This window comes from Camelus dromedarius, chromosome 36 (assembly GCF_036321535.1).
Source record: "Camelus dromedarius isolate mCamDro1 chromosome 36, mCamDro1.pat, whole genome shotgun sequence".
In the NCBI taxonomy this organism is placed as follows: Eukaryota; Metazoa; Chordata; class Mammalia; order Artiodactyla; family Camelidae; genus Camelus; species Camelus dromedarius.
This window is the reverse complement of record NC_087471.1, coordinates 13,870,422-13,883,360: the sequence shown is the minus strand read 5'-3', so window position 1 is coordinate 13,883,360 and position 12,939 is coordinate 13,870,422. Positions and strand designations below refer to the sequence as shown.

The following is a 12,939-nucleotide window of genomic DNA, read 5'->3' as shown; positions in this document are numbered from 1 at the left end:
CCAGTCCATCCTCCTGGGCCTGTCCTCCACCCACCCACCCAAACATCTGGGAATTCTGCAAAGATCCCCTTTCCCTCCCTAATGGCCCCGCTCCCAAGGCCCTCACTGCCATCGGCCAGGCTGGTGTAGGAGTGTTGTGGGGATGGGGCCGTGAGTCCTGTTGGGAGAAGTCACCTCATGTGTACATGTTGAGCACGTGTGTGCAAATGTGTGTACAACTAGGGTGACAGGTTCTGTCTCACTTTTGTGAGACACTTTTGTGCTGTGGGTGGAAACCTCTGACTCAGACTTTCCAAGACAAGCATGTCACATGGCTGACAGTTGCACGTGGCTGGAACAGGGGGCTGCCTTCCAAGCACATGACAAGTGCATAATTACATATGAACGCGCACAAATGACTCCAGATGAGACATGGGATCATGGCTCAATGTGTGACCAGGGTCAAGACGCAGAGTGTGACCAGTGACCAGGACCAGGGCTCAATCTGAGTCTGGAATCTAGGCTACATCAGTGACCAGGGACAGAGCCATGGATCACAGTCATGGATCAAAACATCAAGTACTACTCAGATGACAGTCACATCACTGATGGCACTCAGCCCCCAGTGGCCCCCCCACACACACAAAACTCTGGACACACGTGAGAACCCTTCTCATCCAAACACACAAACACAGGCCCAGACAGCACAGACCCAATCTCTGAACTCACTGGTGGAAGCAGACCTGGGGTCCTGTCCCTGGTCCCCACTTCATGAAATGCTTGATTCCTCTGAGCCTGTTTATGTGAGGAGTGGCCCCACTTGGGAATGGACAGGGTTTCTGTCCAGCAAAGAGCAGGGCAAAGGAGAAAGAATGGGGGAGGGGAAGCGACAGCCCCCTCCCTCCCCTGCCCAGCCCTGGCCTTTGGCCCCATGCTGTCCAGTTCTGGATCAGATACCGCAGTCCTCATCCTGAGCTGGACCACGGTCCTTTCTAAGCCTCAGCTTCCCCAAACGTAACAGGCATAGTTAGCCAGTCTCCTAAGGCCGTGCCCAGGACTGAATAGGGAGCTTGTGGGCAAAATGTGTTCTGGGGCACCTTCCAGCTGGCCTCAGAGCCCTGGGCCCAGGCACAGAGACCCTAACAGTGTCATCCACTCAGAGATGACCAGGGGTGGGCAGTGGGTGGGCCCCCCACACCTGAGGTGGAGGCCATGGCCAGTGGTAAGCACCTCATGGACCTGGCTGCAGCCTACTCCCCATCACCTCTCTGCCCCCACCCGTAAGCAGGCTGACTCTGGTCCCGAGGATGGGAAGCTGAGGCTCCCAGAGGGTGGAATCTGCCCCAGGTCCCACAGTCTTGGGGACTGCGAATGTCACACTCACTGGGCTGGCCAGACTGCGCACAGCCTGCTGCCCTAGGGGCCAAGGGGCTGGGTCCACATCTCTGGAAAGCAATTTACCACCAAGATCTTGAAACTGTCCAGGGGACTCAAGGCCTAGGGAACAATCCGAAATGTGAGCAGAGCTGTCTTAGCGAGGGTGCTGGGCCACTGGGTGAATGGGCATCCCCAGTGCACTGCAGGCAGCCTTCGAACAGCCACTGGGGAGGGTTTCTGGGCTGTGGGGAGGGGGCCACATTAAACAGACCTGCAGCCACAGTGTAACCTCCCACTATGGCTAGCCTGGGCCCTGAGAGCACTTGGGCCCTCTTTCTTCCTTTTTCTTTTTTCAACCTTTTTTGATACTCCACTTTGAACAAAGAGCTTGCACCACGTGCAAAACCCAGAGAAAAGCAGTTGACAGCAACCAAAGCCAGAGAGCCAGTTTCCCAAGGCTATGGGGTCTGCCCCTGCTCTCCCCAAGCCCAGGCCCCTGCCCCAGCCCGTCCTCACAATCCCAGACCCAGAGTTGGAAAGGGCAGTGGAGTCTGCCATATGGCCCTAGATACTTCCACCACAGGGCCTTTGCACTGCCTGTTCCTTCTGCCAAAATGCTTGTCCCCAGACACCCGGTACACAGTACTGTCAGGCCTCTGCTCAAGCACCACCTGAGAGAGGCTTCTGTGAACCTGCTCTGAAAGGCACCTCACCCCACCTGCCACTCAGTACACTGGCTCCACTTTTTGGCCTGTGCCATGACCTGACAGTTTCAAAGGGAACTATACGTTCCCACTTTCCTGTCTCTCCTCGCTGGGGATCAGAGGAGGCTGAGGTCTTGAGTGATTACTGACCACTGACAAGGCAGTCCTCCTAAAGCAGTGCCTTGTCAGTGATCAGTAATCACTGAAGACCAGATGGGTGGGTGGATGGGAGGATACATGGATATATCGATGGGTGGATGGATGGGTGGGCGGATGGACGAATGGATTGAGGGACTGGATGGGTGGATGAGTGAGTAAATGGGTGGATAGGTAGGTGGCTGGATAGCCAAGGGAGTAGATGGATAGAAGGTGGGTGGGTGGATACCTGAGCAGGTGGACAGGTGGATGGAGGATGGATGGATGATAGTCATCCCTCCCTGACAAATTCCATAGTTGCTGACACACAGCACTACAAACTGGCCCCACGCCCCTTGCAGCCTCCCCCCCGCACCCATCCATCCTCCTCTCCAGTCACATACTCGTCCTGGCCTCACGTTCCTCCTGTACCCTCTAACTTCCACACCTTTGCTCAAAGTGTGTTTCTGCCTAAAGAGCTTCCTCCTGTTCTCTGACAGAAAAACACAGACTCCTCTAGGGTCAGCCACTGCGGGAGCCTCCCTGACCTCACTTACACACCTCCGTCACTGCACCACACCCAGCAGTACGGACTTGCCACACGTACCCCCCTGGCCCACAGGCTGGCCTGGGGACTGGTGGAACCGGGGATGAGAGAGGTGGCTGGTGACAATGACATGCAGCTCATACAGACCCACCCCAATGGACACCAAACCTCTAGGGAGGAGGCCCAGCCACCACCAGGGTGATCTGGCCCATTGGGACCCGGTCACTAAGTTCTCTCCCACCCTGTCACCACAAATTCTGACCCTCCTCACTTCTGGATGCTGCCCCCATTACAGGGCTTTTGCACAAAAACTCTTCCCTGTTACTACATAGCTCTCCACCTGTCTCTTTGCTTCCTTGTGTCTGGGTGGACACCTGGCTCTGGGCACCCACGCAGGGCCCTGTAACTCTAGATCACTGCCTGGTCAGTCCAGCCCAGTGCCCTGTCCCCCTGGTTCCCGCTGCTGCAGCACCTGGCCTGGGCTGGTGCTACTGCCTGACAAGGAACTAGCCCAGAGCCCCAGGAGCACCCCCGTCTGCTTCCCATCTGATCCCTCGGGGCCTCACCCTGCTGCACCAGTTCTTGGCGGTGCTCTTGCAAAGCTATACCACCTGCATGTAACCTGGCCGGTGTTGGGGGGACCGCCACACCCCTCTGGATCCCCAACTGTGGACTTCCCTGGGAAGGGTGGAAGCCAGCTGGGTGGGACCCTGCTGCCTTAGACCCTCACCTGGGCAGGGAGACCGTGCAGGACAGACGGAGTCGGGGAGTCAGTGGCCCCCAAACCTGAAGTCTGCGCACCTCCCCTGCTAGGTCGGCCTGCCCCCGAGGCCCGAGGCCCCAAAGACAAAAATCGCAGATGAACTTACAAGTCAGTTTTGGGCCACCCACTACAAGTCTGGTTGGTGGTGTCCTGGGAGGGAGGGGGAGCTTTCAGGCCACCTGCCGGCCCCACAGGCCCCACCCAACCATCACTGCAGGGCCCACCCTGTGCCCGGCACTCTGCCAACCCTCTTCCCACAGAGTAAGAGTTTGAGGGGGAGGAACTGAGACCCAGAATGGGGAAGGGACTGGCTCAGGCATCTAAGCCTTGCTTTGTGGCCTTGGACAGCTCCTGTCCCCTCTCTGAGCCCAGATGGGGAGCAGGAGCTAAAGTCCAGTTTTATAAGCCCTGGTGGCCACTCCAGTGTCTGGATGACCTCAAAGACCGCCTCCCCGGGCAGTCCACACCAAGCCTTTGCCAGTTGCTTCTGGGCCTGGAAGATAGAAGGGGTGGGTGCCATCTCTTACAGGTACCAAGGACTTCCCACATCAAGAAAGTCCTCTGCAGTCCCCAGTCATGGCCATGGCTGACTTACATCCACATAGTGTGCCACTGGGGACACAGGACTGTCAGAGTACAGAGGGCAGAGGAGGACCCTGGAGAGATGGGCTGGGCTGGGTAGGAGACCCCTGTCCCAGCCTGACCATTATCTGGTTGTTTGGGTAGTCGATAGAAACACAGCGGATGTAGGTGGGGGCTCCCAGTAGGCGACTCCCTCCTCGTCCAGCTCACAGCGTAACAGGATGAGGCATGGGGAGACGGCGGGTCAGCTCTGTCTCCTGATTCGCAGGTGGGTGCCCACCTCAAGCACAGGAGTCCCACCCATGGCTCCCAGGAACAAGCCCCTCCAGTTGGAACCCTTAGCACCAGAAGCAGACACTTGCCCGTGGCCACAATACAAACGACCCAGCACAAGGGACAGGCCTCCCTAGATGTCTTTCATTTAAAACAGTTCTGAACAAATGCTTCATGTCGGGCACTGCACCAGGTCCTGGGACATGGCAAGAGCCACACCTTCAGGGACCCCACCTGCGTGGGGGCAGAGACCTTTCCTATCCAGAGCTCTGGGGAAAACCAACAGCCGGGCAGACCCTGCTCAGCTCCACCCATGGGGGCAGGGGACCCGATGGCCTGGGTGTGCCGCAGCAGGCGCCAGGCAGCCTTGGGGCCAACTGACGTCAGGTGTCCACTGCCTTAAACACAGGTACAGGCTGTGACCCAGAACTTACTCCCAGGGAATCAGGCACACTTGCGCACACACACGGCGGCGATGACCCTAGGAGACTGCCACAACCCTGTCACCCAACAGAAGCCACAGGGCAGGACAGGACCCTGCTCTACTGCATGGTACACAATCAAAACGAGGGAAAATGTGGTTGTACACGCAGACAAAAGGCCAGACAAGTCACACCATCCCACGACCTGGGTTTTCTTCATTTTACTTCTGTGGATTTGCAACATGCTACCCAGACGCGCACTGTTCTATAAACAAAACACGGTGGGGGGGTTGCAACCACAGCTGGGAACACACAGCCCCCCTAGGGGGAGGTCCCTGGGAGGACAAGGAACCCACAATACACTTGTTTTACAGAAAGTAAACACAGGCTCAGGGAGGGTCACTTCCTGAATGTTGCACAGCAAAGACAACTCCAAACCTGCTTGCACTCTTCAAATATGAGGGGCAAAGGACATCAACGCACTGATGTGCCAAGCCCCTTCTGGGAGCCCACTCTGCCTTTTCCACACCTCCCATCACTCCACAGGGCTGCACGGGGATTAAGACACCACGTTCACAGCCAACTTCCCACTTAGTGATCCTACAAGCCCCGGCTACTGTGTTAACGTCTCTGTGCCTCAGTTTCCCACATGTCAATGGGTGGCTCCATGGGACACTGCACTAAAGGACTTAATTAAGGCGCTGGTTCCTGGTGAACTCTCAGGACACGGTGGTCCTGAGCCTCCGCCCCACCCCACCTGTACAGCCCCGGCTTCAGGGCCCGGGCTTCCTGGGCATGGTATGGCCGTGTGACCTGTGCTGACAGCCCCTTGGGCTAGCATCTCAAGGATAGGAGTCCCCCACGACACCGACCCCTCAGTCCTCACCTGTGGTATTGTGAGGACACCAGACTGCGGCCACCTCTCTGGCCAGGATCTCCTTCCAGAGCACAGCACCGAAGCTGTCCTCGTCACAGATCACACAGGGCTCTGCCCAGGGGCCGGGACGTGAGTGGGGGTGGGGACAGGAAGAGGGGTGGAGAGCTGGCAGCAGGGCCAGGAAGGCCAAGATCCCTCCAGGAAATCCATCATCACAAGCAGGAGTCATTTCCCAGGAGAGCTGAGCCCCAAGCCCACCCAGTCTCTCAGGAAGCCCCTCCCCAGAGGCCAGCGATGGGGTGGGGGGACACTCACTGGGACACCATCGGGTGCTGCATTGCTGGTGCTCATCTTGGGGGCTCTGGCCGGCTGCTACCCCTAAGAAGGGCCCTAATCAGGCATGCTCCCCCTGCTGTATGCCACCACCACATGACACTGCATCTGCTCCCCGATGCCCAGGGTGCCACTTCCATCCACTGCGGGCTGCCACCATGCATAGAGGACAAGGAGGATGCAGATACTGGAGCCACAGGGCTGCTGACACAGGGACAAAGGGGCAGGAAGCCATGAGAAGAAACTGAGACCCTGAGAGTGGAAGCCAAGCTCAGCTTGATACAGGAAAAAACAAATGCTTCACATGCACTTGATCCCTCATCATCACCCCCCTGCCCCAGCATCCCCAGGGGCACTGCAAGGTCCCACAATGAGATGCCACGCGGTCTTGCCCCTGCCTCGTGGTTCATGCCCAACAGGTCCCCCACCCACATGTCCCTCGGCACGGCCCTGCCGTGGGCACTGCTGCAGGAAGCAGTCTCAAGTTTCCACCCCGTGGCCCTTGCACTTGGTGCCCTGTACAAAGGCCCACTGTACTCCCGTGTGCCCTGCTGCCACCCGCGGAGCAGCTGGTGGAGCACGGGCTCCGACTTGTCCTTCAGGGGAGGACCCCTCCCAAGCACGGATCTGGGACACAGCAGCCCGGCGGTCAGGAGGCGAGTGTGGGCCTCGATGGGATTAGCAGTGGGGCGTGATGCAGAGGCCAGCTGGGCAGGGAGGGGCAGAGGTGCTGGGGAAGTTGGGGTCCGGTGCCCACCCCACTTCCCCCTGGAGACTCGGTGCCCTCCAGCACTGTCTACAGGCAGCTGGGCCAGGGTCTCCACTGGCTTTGCGTCCAGGTCCCCAGTGTGGGGGCTGGAAAAAGAGCTGGAGCCCCAGCTAGGTCTAAAGAGTGAATGAATGAATGAAGGAAAGACACCCCACCCATCCCAGTGCTGCCTTACACAACAGGGTGATGGGGAGATGGGGTTGAGGATGGTGCTTGGGCTCTGTTTCCTGGGCACAGGTCCTCGCACCCTGCTGCCCTCTCCCTGTGGTCCTCGGTCCAGTTTCCTCTGAGCATCAGTCTCCTCATCCCGCTCCTGCCCCAGCCATGACCTGTGCGCTCGTTCTCCCACGCCCCCAGGGACAGCACGAGTGATCAAGCTCTCACAGCTGCTGGCTGAGCACCAGGCTGAGCCTCCCCGACACCCAGCAGACTGGCTGCTGAGGGCCTCCAGGCCCCTCCGGCCACCCTCCTTCAAGCCCTCTCCTGGGTCTCCATCCTGGCCCTCTCCCCTCAGCAGTCATGACTTCATTCCCCCAAAGACCTGAGCCCTTTAGTAGCCCCAGTGCCATGGGGGACACGATGAGGGACAGCCTCTAAACACTGAGGAGCCATTGAGGAGTGAGGAATGGAGAAGCCTCACATCTGGGGCAAGCACTCCAGGCCATGCTGATGGGCTCGGGAAGAGGCTGCTTCACCCAGGCTTTCTCTCCGAAGGCCACACTTAACCCAGATCACTCCCTCTTCAAGGGACCCTGGTGCCATCATCCTCTTTATTCTCAGGATCGCCCTGAGGCCTCCGCCCTCCCAGCAAAGCAGGGTTAGGGTGAACTCAAGGGCACGCAGCCTCACCAAGCACCTACTGTGGGCCAGGTTCAGGCCGGGCCAGGCACCCTGCATGTGCTGACATGGCACCAAACGTCGTACCAGGAACGAAGGACATGGCACTGCCAAGGCCCAGCTCCAGAACCCAAGCTACACCTCGGCCACTGCCCCATGCCACCTACTCCACTGGGACTGGAGCAAGGGAGCTGGGCTGCCTGAGGGCAGGTCACACCTGGCCTGGCAAGAGGGTCCCCAATGCCACTTGGAGCCTGGCTTCTCTGTGGCCCTGGGGAGCAGACCCACCTCCTGGTGTGAGAATGAGGATGGCACAGATCCCAGAGGGTGGGCTCTGAAGCCAAAGGGCCAGGTTCACATGGTGGCCCCGCACCCACCATCATGGGCCCGTCAAGTACATCCCATCCCAGCCTCACACCCATCATCTGAGGACAGATTGATGCCTGAAATGGGAGATGACAGATGTGGACACGTTACTGGGATCAGAGTTGATCCCAGGGAACCCACTTTGATGGCCAGCAGGTGCAGTGTCCAGGTGCTCTCCTCTGGAGAGGTCTGCTGGACAGGTGCAGAGTCCCCTCCCAGCGGTCCCCGTGCCTGTTCTGGGAACCAACCATCAAGGGGGTCTGATGAATGAACTGGTCACTAGGAAGGGACACCAACTACCCCAATTTGGAAGGCGGGGCTCCTTCTCCCTGCTGAGTTATGTGGCAACCGAGAACTCCACACCCCCCCACGCCCTTGCAGAAACTTCTCTCCTCTCAGAGCCAACCCTCCCACGGGTCCCACTTTCCCCTGAACCCAGAGGCAGTCCCTCTGCCAGACAAGGGACGGATAGAAGGGGTGGCTCCAACCTTACTGGGGTGGGTGTGCACCGTGCTTGACCCCTGAGCTTCTAGCTGTGCAGTAGAGGCCCAGGGAGGACTTGCCAGGGAGGGCCGTGGGCGGGGGCAGGGCTGAGCTCTGCATGGACCCTGACTCTGGGGGGGCCAAGGGCCTGGTTCTGAGCCCCATCCTGGGTCTGGACACAATGCCTTGTGATCCCACAAGGGAAGCCTCTCTGCTCTCATTGTTCAGATGGGAAGATGTGAGCCTGTCCACGTGAAGCAATGCCCTGCCTCCCCTATTGAGGAGGGGGCCGAGTGGGATGGGGCTCCACACTCTTCAAAGAAGGTTGCTCCCACCAAGGTTGGCTCTCTGGGGAGCAACCTGGGCAAGGGAGTCCTGCCTCCCCCCTGCCCCTGCTCCATGCTGGTCACCTCAGTACACAGAAGCCTTGCGTCTCAGACCATCCAGGAACCAAATGTTCACTCCACGTACAGCAGAGACAACTGAGACTCAAAGAAACATGGTCCAGACAGCCAGGAGGGTCTGCCCTGGAGACAGCATGGAGGCCCAAGTCTCAGAAGACAGGTGAAGCCAGGGTCTCAAGGATACTGCACAAATAGGACTTCACTCTGAACTGGGAATGTTGTGGAAGGACCCTGGGGGCCAGGGGCAGGAGAAGGGGAACAGACCAGAGCCTGGAGGAAGGCAGGGAGCCCCAGGACTGCCTCCATGCCCTTGGGAAAGGGTAGGGGAGAGGCTCTGAAGGTATGAGAGCCGAGGCTACCCAGACATCAGGCCTTCAACACTGCCACTTCACTCAGGTGACCTCAACAGCCCATGACCATCCCTATTTGGGAGATGCAGACAGAGGCACCAAGTTATCCACCAGGCTGACAAGGAGAGGAGCTGGGATCAAACCCAGGATCAGATTCCAAGTGCTCTGTTCACTGGCCCCTAGACTAAGGCTGCCTGCCAAAACTGACCACAGGGTCCCCCGCCTGGCACTCTACACCTCAGTGGTCTCCCTGCTGAGCCATCCCACCCCATCACACTGAGATAAAGGGAAAGAAGCCTGGGATCCAGGAGACAGGACTGGAAGCAGGGCCAGGGTGGGCCCAGGTCCCAACTGGAAGCCTGAGTGACGAGGAAACTGGCAGTGGGTGGGAGAGAGAGGATGCCCCTTGGTTCCAAGGCAACTGCTGCAGCGCTCAGTCTTTCAGGATAGACTCAGGTTAGGCCTCAGCTGCTAAAACACCGATTATTTCAGGGCTGGTTACCTTGGTAACTCAGGTGGTGAAGATGTGGTGGGAGGAGGGGGCGGAGAGGAGGGATCAGATCAGGATAGGCCACGCAGGGGGCCAGTGGCTCACAGGACTGCCCGCCCCCCAAGCCTAGACATGACCCTGGTCACACACTGAGTCTTGATCTTCACCACAGACTGACTTCTGATCCTGGACACAGGGTGCTTGGCCCCAGTAATACAGAAGCCCTGATTCTGGTCACAGACCACCCCCCGACCTTGGCTGCACTTTCACCACAGAGCGACACTCAACTACCGGTGGATGCTCTGCATCACGTATGGAGCCCTGATCCCAGAAACTGACTGACCCCTGACCTTGGCCATGCTCCCATCATGGAGGGACACTCAGCGAGTGGTGACTGCTAGTTTTGTTATCATTGTTGTATCTTTAACGTGTGTCCCACTCATAGCTGACACTTGACAAATGTTATTCAGACTACTGCATCCACAATGGGGGACTGTCCACAAGGACTCCTGGGGCCCGCAGTGCTGGGCAGAGGCTCTCAAGACCCCCTTTGCTGGGTGGCCACAGGGCTCCTGGGCTGGGTGGGCTATTAGGGGGCAGCAGAGCAGTGGGCAAGGCTGGGGGTTGGGCTGCGCCTCTCAGGCCCAGACAGAAGCAGCCATTCTTCCCTGGCTCAATGCCCCCTCTGTCTGTAAGCCTCATTTCTGTCTCATTACTGCATTAACAGAGCCAATTAATGGTGGCCAGGTAGCCTTGGCCACCTAGGAGAGAGGGCACATGGTGAGGGGGCTCCCAGCCTCCTTCCCACCCTGATGGCCCAGCCTGGAGGCTGTGGCCTCCCTGGCCCCTGTGGCCCCAGTCGGCCAGGATGAGGGCCCTGCGAGAGGCCTGCATCCTGCTAGGCCTTCCTGCTTCCTGGGCAGAGCTCTCAGCCCAGCAGGTGGGGCAGCAGAGGCAATGGGTCAGCCCCTGTCCATTCCTGCCCTGCTCTCACCTACCAGGCTGGTTCCCTAGGCATCCAGGGCGTGGTCCAGAGCCTCTGAAGTTAGGGCCTGTCCTGGGGCAACGGGACTCCTCCTCAGCCCCCTGCATGGATGTGCAAATGAGGACCACAGGGGACAGGACCTCTCTCTGAATTCCCCCACAGTCCCCAGTACCCCCTACCCCAGCACCCATGGGTCCTGACTTGGCCCATATGACCAGGAGTAGGAAAATGCACAAAGACTACCATGAGAGAGAGAGGGACATGGAGCTGAGAGGCCAGGGGAGCGGGAGAGTAGCTGCAGAGATGCCGCCAGGTGGAGACAAGAGGTGGAGGACAGAGGACAATTGCTCTGGCCCAAGAAACACTTCCCAGCCAGATGCGTGATGTAGCTATGTCACATTTGGACAGGCCAGGTGGGGGCAGGCCTGAGAAAGGGCCATGTGTTGGCCTGGGCCTCCTGCTGGCTCCCAGCTGGGCTACAGATGGAGGGACACATGTGACCCAGCCTCCCCTAACCAGGGTGAGGGGCGAAGCTCCCTAGCACAGGCTCAGCCAGCAAGAACTGGGGCCGGGCACCTGCCTAGCTCAGCTACGTGTCTTCTGAATGACTGCTGGACCTCTTTAGTCTGCGTGCCACCCCACCCTGACATACATGTGCACACACACACACTCCTCCTACCAGTAAAGTGCAGTGCAGGAGACACCACGGGCGGGACAACCAGGTGACAAGAGCTGGTTCTGCCCTCTGTCTCCCCCTTACAAGCTGTGTAACCCTGGATGCTGCCTTAACATCTCTGTGCCTCATTCCACTACATAAGCATTAATCCAGGGCCTCCTGTGTGCCGGGTTTCATCAGCCAGCAGGCAAACTCCTCTGCCTTGTTGGGGGCTACATCGTGGCAGGACAGAGAATAAGGGCACAGGAATTACCCGGTGTTCACAGGCGATGCCATGTGGGAGGAGAAAGAGACAGGGTGCAGTGAGAGCGTGGCTGGGGCTGCTGCCACTTGAAGCAGCACGGTCAGGGGGTCAGTATGGCCAGGGCACAACAAGCTGAGGGAAGGGGCCCTGTGGGTGTGCGGTTAAGAGTGTCCCAGCCCAGGGAACAGCCTGTGCAAAGGCCCTGCGCAGGGGGCCGCCTCACTGAGGAGACATCCCTGGGCTGCTGGGAGGAGTAAACTGGTTGACAGGCGGTGCTTCCTGCACAAAGGAGACACTCAGATGTGGCTGCTGTCACCACCACCAAGATCTTTACTTCAAGGTCTCAGAGCATCAAGGCATTCGGAGTCCCAGGCACGCACATGGGGTCTGAGCTGCCTCTGGGCCGAATGATCGTGTCCTGTCCTGCAGCCGAGCTCCCCACTTTATATCGTGGCAACCCCAGCCCTCAGGACCTGCCAGCCATCTTCCCCCAAGGCCCCCAGCCCTGCCACACAGCCTTGACATGCGCTTTGTCACAACTGCTGAAATCAGCCTACACACACACACTCACACGGTGGATTCGAGTACCTCCCACGCTCACAAACACGAAAGAACGCAATGCACACACGTACATACTGACATGCTGGAAGGGGGCAGGCGTGATCGTGTGCACACACGTGCCCCATGCACTGAACACATGCACACACACCCCTTGTACACACTCCACCCTGAAGGAAGGAGGAAAGCTGCCCCAGCCAAGGTGGCAGTGACCTCCACCTTGCCCAGCCCGAAGATCTGCCCTCAGGCCTCCAACCCCAGTGCTGGGGACCCTGATACACGGATGCAAGATTGAGATTTTCTGATGTTTCCTGGATGCCACACTTGCACCCTCTTCCCGGGGTTTTGGCCACCTCTTTCCTCATTTTCTGATCCTCTCCGGCACCACGCTGCTTCAACATGTTTCTCACCCAGGGTACTTGGACAGGGGCCGTGAATAGAAACAGGTCCAGGATAACCAACCTCCTTTGTAACTTCACTTAGCTTATTCTGTGCCTCTACAGATGCTATTCTGTGGGATCCATGAGTGCCACTGGCTCAGGAGAGGCCAACGGCCGTGGACAACATTACCTGGTCCCGTGATGACCTGCTGGCAGGAAAGCCCAGCCCAGACTGGCCCCTGCTGCCCTCCCAGCCCTGGCTAAGGCCCCAGACTCCCGCAACATCCTGCACTTCCTTCAAAGGGGGGCTCCCCTCCCAAGTGTCTGCAGGGTTCCCTACCTGCCCTGCTGCCATGGACGCCCACCCGGGGTCCCAGTTCACAGATCATGCCCTCCTGAACAGGT

General features: G+C 58.7%; 1 pseudogene; it reads right to left on the bottom strand.

Annotated features, from left to right (window-relative positions):
- LOC105104314 (adhesion G protein-coupled receptor B1-like) overlaps positions 1-12,939 on the bottom strand; it is a 66,945-nt pseudogene that overhangs the window by 11,992 nt on the left and 42,014 nt on the right.